Here is a 10,280-nt window from a genome sequence, read left to right on the forward strand (position 1 = left end):
ATTGTGCCAAAGGCAATTGGAGATGGCGCTTGGATGCATTTGGCAGGATAGAAAGATGAGATGTGCAACTCTTGATATTTTTTTTGTCATTTCCATGTCTGCTTTTCGAGCCTGTTTTTCTGATCTTCCTCCCAAACACTCTTCCTTTACTTCTGCTTCAACTCTCTCTCCATTCCTGTTTAAATCTATTCCAAATATGTCAATAGTGTAGTAAGACAACTCATTTATATAGCATCTTTTTAATGAAATAAAACGTCCCAAAGCATTTCATAGCGATTCTGGAACAAAATTTGACACCAAGCCACATATTCGGACAGAGGTGGCCAAGAGCTTGGTCAAAGGGGTATGTTTTAAGGAGTGTTTTAAAGAAGCAGGGAGGGATCGCTAGAGCTTTATGGCTTAAGCAATCCATTGTTTGAGATAATACACTGTGTACAGTATAGCAGCAGCTACCTTAACATTGTACAAAGCTATAACACTTGAGAGTATTCAGATGATTAAATTAACATTTCAAAATTGGATAGATTAGCTCAGCAGCTTTAAGGTAGTGCAGGATGAAAATCAGTTTCTGTAATTGGATGATAGTTCATTTCCAGACAGTTCACTGTTAGAATTTATTTCACTGATCTTTGTACATCTGAGCAGCTACACGGATGAATATTCCTAGACAGTTCACTGCACTAAAATGTGAATCATTAATGAGAACTAACCCCCAAACATTGAATAATAACTTGTACTTATATGATTAGATTAGATTAGAGATACAGCACTGAAACAGGCCCTTCGGCCCACCGAGTCTGTGCCGAACATCAACCACCCATTTATACTAATCCTACACTAATCCCATATTCCTACCAAACATCCCCACCTGTCCCTATATTTCCCTACCACCTACCTATACTAGTGACAATTTATAATGGCCAATTTACCTATCAACCTGCAAGTCTTTTGGCTTGTGGGAGGAAACCGGAGCACCCGGAGAAAACCCACGCAGACACAGGGAGAACTTGCAAACTCCACACAGGCAGTACCCGGAATCGAACCCGGGTCCCTTCAGCTGTGAGGCTGCGGTGCTAACCACTGCGCCACTGTGCCGCCCTTTTAATATAGTGCCTTTTAATATAGAAAAAGTTCCTGGTTGCTTCACAGGCATAATCAAGACAAAATTGACAAGGAGCCAAAGGCAGAGATATTTGGAGGGTGGTTAAAAGTTTGGTCAAAGGTTGGCTTTAAGAAAGAAAGAGAGGAGAAATTCAAAAACTGAAGGAATGGCTGCTATTGGAGTGAAAGGAGTGGGAAATGGACAAGATATGAGTTGGATGAATGCAAAGTAATCATCCATTAAGCAAAAGGAAAATAACAAACATTTAAATAGATGTAAAAGGCATCTGATTCCTCCAAGTGCCCCTGCCCTGGAAGGTATTTGCTCCTATTCTTTCTTACCAAGTGGCTATTCTTTATGCCTGAACCTAAACACAAGAGTGTCAACATTATTGAATTATGGTTGGTCATGGATTAGGGGAATTAACAAATGTTTGGGACACTATGGAAAACTAATCAGTAATGACAAACTACTAGCTATAAGGTTCTAAGTAGCATCTATGGAGCTGTGTCAACAGTCTCAGCTGGAGCAGCAGGAGTGTTAGAATTGGCTTCAGGTTTTTTCTCTTTTTTTCCCCTCCCCCCGGCCCCCCACCCACCCAAACCACCCCTTCAGGGCACTAGAGTTTCTAGCTGAGTTGCTGTAAATTTGGATGGCTGAGGACAGGATTGGGCTGATTGTTACCTTTTTTCCATTAAACAGTTTACATTGCATATGTGTTTTTAATTTAGCACCCATCAAAGCCAAATATAACTGGAAATTTGATAGTGTGGGGACAGTAAGTTTGCCTTTCTGCTGAAAGCAAAAGGCAACTTATGACTAACATCTAAACACCCATTTTTAAAAGAAAAAGTGTATTTTATAAAATTGAACTTACTTAATCCACTTGGGTCAGTGTATTTATATTTAAAGTAGGTGAGGCTGTGTTTGAGTATCCAAGTTTTATTAACAAAGCTAAGACCACAATGAGTCTAACCAACAGCCTGTAAATGTTTTAAAACCCATCTGGTTCACTAATGTCCTTTTAGAGAAGGAAATTTGCCTTCCTTACCAGGTCTGGCCTACATGTGACTCCAGACCCACAGCAATGTGGTTGACTCTTAACTGCCTTCTGAAATGGCCTAGCAAGCCAGTCAGTTGTCGAGGACAATTAGGGATGAGCAGAAAATGCTGGCCTTGCCAGTGACGCACACATCCCATAAAATAATAATTTAAAAAAAAATATTGAGTAGAGCAGAAAGCTACTTCCTGTGATTTGATTTCATCAGTCAAATGTTTCTTTCTTGAATGAAAGAATGTATGAGTTCAGATATATCCATAGGCCCCTCACAGACAAGAGCTTTCCAGACCAACAGATTCCATTGTTTTATTCAGCTAATTCATTTCACTGAATATGTCTGCGAGGTTAACCCAGTTTAGCTAGCCACATGTCATCATTTCAGTACATCAAGTTAAAATAAATAAGACTTGCATTTATATACCGCCTTTCATGACCGCTTTCCAGTTAATGAAGTACTTTTGAAGTGGTGTAATTGTACGAAATTCAGCAGCTAATTTGCACACAGCAAGCTCGCATAAATAGCAATGAGCTAATGACCAGATTATTTTTTTTTTGTGATGTTGATTGAGGGATAAATATTGACCTGGACACTGGGTATAACTCCCTGGTTGTTCAAAGTATTGCCATAGGATCTTTTTATGCCCACCTGAGAGGGCAAGCTGGGCGTCAGTTTAACAGTCTGACAGTGCAACATTCCCTCAGTACTACACTGGAGTGTCTGTCTAGATTTCAAGTCCTGGAGTGGAACTTGAACCCACAACATTCTGATACAGAAGCAAGAGTACTACTAACTGAACCACAGCTGACACATGTTGAAGTTTATCAGCTAAGACCTCTTCCCTGAGATGAAATAAACAGGTAAGCATTCTGCCTTGAGATAGCTATCTCATCCATGAGCGGGGAATTGTGTGTAAATGTGACATTTTAGAAATGTCTATGGATTCATCAAGTTGTATAGCAAAGTCATTGCTCCTCAGCCGATCAAGCACTGCAAAACTATCTTCTGACAGCAAATCGATCATCATTTGGCAGTGTCATAGAAATAGAGATATAGTACTGAAACAGGCCCTTCAGCCCATCGAGTCTGTGCCAACCAGTAACCACCCATTTATACTAATCCTACATTAATCCCATATTCCCTACCACATCCCCACCATTCTCCTACAACCTATCTACACTAGGGGCAATTTACCTATCAACCTGCAAGTCTTTGGGTGTGGGAGGAAACCGGAGTACCCAGCGGAAACCCACGTGGTCACAGGGAGAACTTGCAAACTCCGCACAGGCAGTACCCAGAACTGAATCTGGGTCGCTGGAGCTGTGAGGCTGCAGTGCTAGCCACTGTGCTGCCCCATTTGATGTTGGTATTTTTCTTTGAGTTCCTTGGCCATCTGCTCTCCAAACATTTCCCTTACGATTTCAATGGCACGTGGCATTTTCAACTCGGCAATCGTATGCGATTAATTTTGCTTTTTGCTATTTTCTGTCCTACTATGTAGGATGAGACTACAAACATTTTATCAGCAGTAGTGATGCATTTCATTACTACTTTAGTTCCTCAGCCTTGTTTGCTCAAAAAGAAAATTGCTTGTCATTGTTGGTTGTGTCAACCATGGCCTACTCCAGGAGTTGAACAGAAAAATCTAGGCTTGAAACTCGTGCACTACTGTGCGAGTGCTGCAAGGTCGGAGGTGCCGTCTTTCGGATGAAACATGAAACTGAGGGCCTGTTTGTGCTCTTAGGTGGATGTAAATGAGCTCATGACACTATTTTGCCTTTCCTACATTACAACAGGAGCGACCCGAGACTATAGCAGTTATATATACTATATATTTAATGTGTGTATGTCTGGGTGCATAGGGTGTTCAGAAAGAGGTAGTACCCTTATATTTTCAGTCAGCTGCATCCAATTTTGTAGGATGGACTGGAATCACTGGTCCTCATCTACACCCAGCTCTTACTGCTGGCTCCAAGTGCCAAACGCCGGTACATCGTCTCAGCTGATGGGTGAAATGTAGTGAGGGGAGAAATGATGAACATGACACCACCTGGGCGGCTGTCTGTCTTGATAAAGGTAATGGCTAGGGCGGAAGGATTCCAAGTAGTTCAAATGACCGTCATGTTCAGGAACAAAGACGTATCACAGCATATTGTGTGGGCTGTGATTGTTGGTATACCAGCTATGGATAAAATAGCAAGGGAAGGAGGGTCCCCTCTAGCCTTAGTCAGCAACCCACCTAGGAGAGGGAAACTGAATCCAAACCTACAGCTTGGAGACCTCGCTGTCGCCATCCCAGTTCCTTGGGCCACGACAGATGAGCTCCAGGCTTAAAGGGTGGGGGCAGTCAGCGCAAACTGTACTCTATCTTAAAGCACCACTGCGAAGGCAGGACGGAAATCCATCCACCCCAAATATAACTCAACAAATAAGTCCTGTAGCAACGGGAAAGTGGTGAAAACGGCAGGTGCAAGATGGCACTGGCAGCCGCAGTTCCAATCCAGCATGCAGGCGGCTCAGGATATTGTTGGTTTTGATGATGACCTAGAGACAACATTATCACCCGGTCGCACCCTGAACGACCGAGCAGCCTTTTTGAAGAACAGCACTGCTTGCTCCGAAATTGGAGAGGGGCCTAGAAGAGGTGGCCTAAACAAATGCTCATCTCCCTACCACCCAGTTGGCTTGCCGCGGGCACTGGGCATCTCTTAATGTGGTCAAACTATGACAGAAAAGGAAACAAACTCCTAACCTTGCTTCTAAAGGTGGGAAAAGAAAAATTCTGATACTCGACTCTGGTGACAACAGCCGCCCCCAACGACAGTCAGCCAGCCAGACTAGACATTAATACAGCGGCCCTGGGTGAGGTTCACTTCTCGGAGCAAGGCAGCCTAACAGAACACAACGCTGGTTACACCCTCTATTGGTCAGGCAGACCTCAAGGTGAACAATACCCCTTCTGTATGCCACTAAGCTTTCAAGCTGCCAATCAGCCATTCCAAACACATCATGTCCCTGCGCCTGCCCCTCCAAGACCAACAGCATGCAACCCTCATCGGTGTTTATGCTCCAACCCTGAAGGCTAACCCAGCTGACACAGATCTCCGTGAACTCATCCAAAATGCCCCTCCCAAGGACAAAATTGTTGTCCTTGGTGATTTCAATGCCAGAGTGGGCCATGACATTCTGGCATGGAAGGGAGTGCTCGGAAACAGTGGAGTTGGAAACTGTAAAGAAAATAGCCATTTACTCTTCGAACTCTGTGCAGAAAAGCAGCTGTTCATAACCAACACCTTTCAACAAAAAGATCGCTTCAAGACCACATGGATGCATCCCTGCTCTAAACACTGGCACCTGATCGATTACATCTTGGTGCGCCACTGTGACCTAAAGGACGTCCTGCATACTAGAGTCATGCCCAGCGCTGACTGTTATACAGATCACCAGCTAGTTTGTTCAAAGCTGAACTTCCACTTCAAGAATAAGCCCAAGAACAGGCCTACAGACAACCCATCAATTAAATTTTGAGTCAGCAACCTACAAACCTCATCTTGCAGAGATAGATATCACGCAACCTTACAGACTAGATTGGAACATCCTGATCTCACTGCTGATTCCACTCCAGAAGAACTCTGGGAACACAAAGCTACAGGCAGTACTGGATACTTCCAACGATGAACCTTTCATCGGACCCAGCACCGAGAAGAATAGGGACTCGTTTGATGAAAATGACAAGGAAATTCAAGTTCTACTAAAAAAAAAATTTTTTTAAATCAGCTCATCAGGCTCAGCTGGCCAGCCAAGTGAAAAAGACAGCCTGTCGTCAAGCATGCAGCACCCTTCAATGTAAACCAAGGAACATCCAAAATGACTGGTGGATTGCACTTGCGGAAAAAACTCAACTGTACGCTGATATTGGCGACATAAGGAGTTTCTATGAAGCACTAAAATCTGTCTATGCACCAACACATCAAACCCAAAACCTCCTGAGGAGCGCCAATGGCAAGATCCTACACATCGATAAGGAGTCAGTCCTGGATCGCTGGTCGGAGCACTTTGAAACTCTCTTCAGCGCTAAGTGCACAGTGCATGACACTGCCATCAATCGCATCCAACAACAGCCTGTCAAAGAAGAAGTGGATGACAGCCCAACTCTGGAGGAAACTGTGACTGCAATCAACCAGATGAACAACAAAGCCCCTGGAGCCAATGGAATTCCACCCGAAGCCTTGAAGCATGTTGGCCCTGCCCTATACATCAAGCTCCATGGGTTTTTCACAGCCTGCTGGGAACAGGGCAGGATTCCACGAGATCTATGTGATGCCGTTATCACCTTGTACAAAAACAAAGGAGAAAAATCAGACTGCTCCAACTACCTTGGGATCACCCTCCATTTTATTGCTGGGAAGATCCTGGCCAGAATATTTCTGAACAGGCTTGTGCCTACCATTGCAGAAGAAAACCTCCCAGCGGACCAGTGTGGTTTCAGAGCAAACAGGCACCACAGACATGGTATTTGCATTCGGACAATTACAAGAAAAGTGTCGTGAGCAAAACAAAGGCCTGTACATCACTTTCGTAGACCTCACCAAGGCATTTGACACTGAACAGTGATGGACTTTGGAAAATCCTTGAAAAACGTGGATGCCCACCCAGATTCCTGGCCGCAGTGAAGCAATTTCATGAAAATCAGTACAGACAAGCCAAGCAAAACAGCGACCTCTCAAGTCTCTGCAGTGGGGATGTGTACTGGCCCCAACCCTATTCATCTTTTTCAGCATGATGCTGCAGCAGGCAACAGGCCACCTTTGAGGGGGGTTTATGTACGCTTCCAGACTGAGGGAGGTCTTTTCAACCTCCAGCATCTTCAGGCTCACACAAAGACACAAGAAAAACTCATCCATGAACTTCTTTTTGTCAATTACTATTTTTTTGCTTTCCCTCTGCTCGGTATAGCTCTTCTCTCCACTGCCACCAGCACTGTTAGCTGAGGCTCACAGCTGCAATCCAGTACTCAGTACCTCCAATCAAGCAACAGTCAACCCTGTCTTTTTTTTTCTGCAGTCAGCATTCTAATTAGGCAGCAGCCACCCCTGTGCTGCACCTGTCCTGGGAGTTTTGGGGGACAGTGAGGGAGCTTTACTCTGTATCTAACCCTGTTTCATAATATATTATTTGTTGAAGGGCCTTTATTCCCCAGCACCCCTTTATTTATAAAATGTATATAATTAACTTGATTAAAATCAAACAAATAAAACAAAAATGCAAATTAAAATGGCATTTCCAGCATTGATAATGCAGTCTAACCCCTGCAGTACCCACGAGGCATGGGCTGCCTCAAGTGACTCAGTGAACACTGCATGCTTCTTCTCCAAGGACACCTGGGCACAAACGTAACCGTGGAAGAGGGGTAGGCAATCAGGGTGGACGGACCCCCGCCCCCAATAGCCCGCAGCCTGGACCTGTGAATTGCCACCGTGGCTAGGTCCAGGAGCAGACAGACGGGGAGATCCTCCTCCTGGCCCAGCCCCCTGTGCACCGGGTGCCCAAAGAGCAGGAGCGTGGGGCTGAAGTGCAGCCAAAACTTGAGGAGCAGCCCCTTTAAATACTTGGAGGGGCTGCAACCTTGCCCATTCTATGCATACATAGAACACGGACTCGTGCAGGCCGCAGAAATTAAGTCCGTAAACTTACTTAAAAGACTACTGCACGGTACTTCCCTGTGCAGCATCCTCCACCCCAAGTTCCCAATGTAAAGGGGGAGGACTCCTGTGTCGAGAGACCTCCAACGGGGTTTCCCCTTGCCACCAGCTGGCGACATGAACCGCCACGGCATGTCCGGGCGGCTGATGAGTGCGAGGAAGTAGAAAGTGTGCGGGAGGAGCCCGTACAGGAAACCCTTCAGCATCATTTGGAATGGCATAGAGCGCATATCTGAGAGGCAACTTGGGTTGTGCGGGACCGGCTCCCAAGGAGGGTTACATTGAGTGATATATCCGTCAGTATATTACTCTCCGATATATCGGAGAGTGTTACACTGAGGGATATATCAGATCGTGTTACACTGAGGGATATATCGGAGAGTGTTACACTGAGGGATATATCACTAGGTGTTACACTGAGGGATTATATCACAGTGAGGGGCGTCCCGGGGGCTGCGACTATTTCTCCGCCCGTCGTCCATCCTCTGAGCCAGCCACCCAGACTGCTGAGGCGCTCTCCTCTGGGAGCTAATTGTCGTCTTAGAGGCAGTGCCCCTGGCGGAAAAAATACATCGCCGCGCACGCCATCTGGGAGGGTGCTCGACATAGATGACCGTGCTCTCCTGGCCCACTGTCAGTCAGGCATGCAACGTATAACACATTTTTCCAAGGCGGCACAACTCTTTGGACTAAAAATCAGTTTAAAGAAAACTGAAGTCCTGTGCAGGCTGATACCTTAAGAAGAATGTAGACCACCGAGCATTGTCATCGAGGAAACCAAGCTGAATGCCATCAAGCAATTTACTTATTTGGGGAGTGTCATCTAGTTTGATGCCACCATAGACAAGGAAGTGGACAATAGGCTCTCAAAAGCAAACAGTACATTCAGCAGACCCAATCAGCATATATGGAGCGAGCACAGACCAAACTAAAAGTGTACAAAGCCATTGTCCTCACCACCCTTCTGTATGGGGCCCAGTCATAGGTCCTATACCGCCGTCATGTATGCCTTCTAGAGCGCTTCCATCAGCGCTGCCTCTGCAGCATCTTCAACATCTGCTGGCAGGACCACGTCTCAAACATTGAAGTCCTGGAAACTGCCAACATTACCAGAATCGAGGCCATCTTCCTGCAAAGTCAACTGCGTTGGGCGGGTCACTTTGCCCGGATGGACGACAGTCGCCTGCCCAAGATCATGTTGTATGGAGAGCTGACCACGGCAAACGTTTCAAGGACTCCCTTAAGAAGTCCATCTCTGTGTGTCAGCGACCGTTGCCAGTGGGAAGCGCAGGCCGTAGATCGTGATGCCTGGAGATGTGACATCAGGAGGGCTACAGATATCTTTGAGACTGAGCGAAGAACCAGCATGAAAGAGAAAAGGAGAAGGATAAATCCAATTGCCCCCAGCAACGACTATACCTTCACTTGTACCCACTGTGGGAGAATCTGCCAGTCATGGACAGGTCTGACTGGCCACCAGCGGCCTGCAACCGATGACTACAACTGTCCCAAAATCTTCATCTGCGAAGAAATACCAAGAGGAGAACATTACAAGTGACCACTTCAATAAAAATACTTCATTGGCTATAAAGTGCTTTGGGACAGCAAGTACTCAAGAAAGGTGCTCTATAATTAATTGGAAGTCTTTATCTTATACATTTCATGCTTGGTAATTAAATATCTCTAATTTGGAAGGCTTCAAAGAATCATTGGCCGGTACTTGTGCACAAATCACACACTGCGTTTGAGGTATATCTCCACTTCCAGTTCAAATAAACCTAAAATTCAAGTAGCTGTTGGATTTTTAATTTTGCCGGCATAACAGCAACTTTTACGTTTTTTACTCCCAACTCCTCCATCTGTGTTCTTGAGCCCTTCCGCTTGAACTTGGTGAAGGAAGCTGTCATTGTTCTGTGGGTTTTTTTTTGTTTTCAAGCTGATGGTTGAATTAAACATTTATCCACATCTGTTATTTATCGTGTGCATTAACAACGACTTTCTATTCTTTGTAGTTCATCGGCTGAAACAACTCTATTATACCTTCGCTACAGCAATATCGTATCAACCCAAGACTGTAATCATTTCTGCGTATCCAGCATGTGAGAAATTTGCACAAATATTTACTTTTTTTCTACACGTTCTCTGGTTACTTTTGGCAGATCCTGAAAGTTTTTCGTGGAGCCCTGGTTGAGAACCTCTGGCCTGGACACATGATGACGATAAAGACATTATGTCGGCACAAAGAACTGCTGGCAGTCCTGCGGCAAACTGTGACCAGCTCCTCCTCCAATATCCCGTGATGCTGCGGCAAACTGAGACCAGCTTCTCCTCCAATATCCCGTGATGCTGCGGCAAACTGTGACCAACTCCTCCTCCAATATCCCGTGATGCCGCGGGAAACTGTCAGCAGCTCCTCCT

At 45.3% G+C, this 10,280-nt stretch overlaps 1 protein-coding gene across 3 annotated transcripts in view; it reads right to left on the minus strand.

Moving 5' to 3' along the window:
- zbtb17 (zinc finger and BTB domain containing 17) overlaps window positions 1-10,225 on the minus strand; it is a 78,845-nt gene extending 68,620 nt beyond the window's left edge. The window contains exons 1-2 of one of the 3 annotated variants that reach the window (XM_068017381.1): window positions 9,987-10,225; window positions 8,820-9,211 (exon numbers count right to left, since the gene is read on the minus strand). The gene's annotated coding sequence lies outside the window, so the exon portion shown is untranslated. Of the gene's footprint in view, window positions 1-8,819; window positions 9,384-9,902 lie in introns of all 3 variants that reach the window. The other 2 variants (XM_068017379.1, XM_068017378.1) reach the window with 2 other exon arrangements.
- Window positions 10,226-10,280: the final 55 nt, after the last annotated feature.

Source organism: Heterodontus francisci, chromosome 37 (genome assembly GCF_036365525.1).
Source record: "Heterodontus francisci isolate sHetFra1 chromosome 37, sHetFra1.hap1, whole genome shotgun sequence".
Classification (NCBI taxonomy): domain Eukaryota; kingdom Metazoa; phylum Chordata; class Chondrichthyes; order Heterodontiformes; family Heterodontidae; genus Heterodontus; species Heterodontus francisci.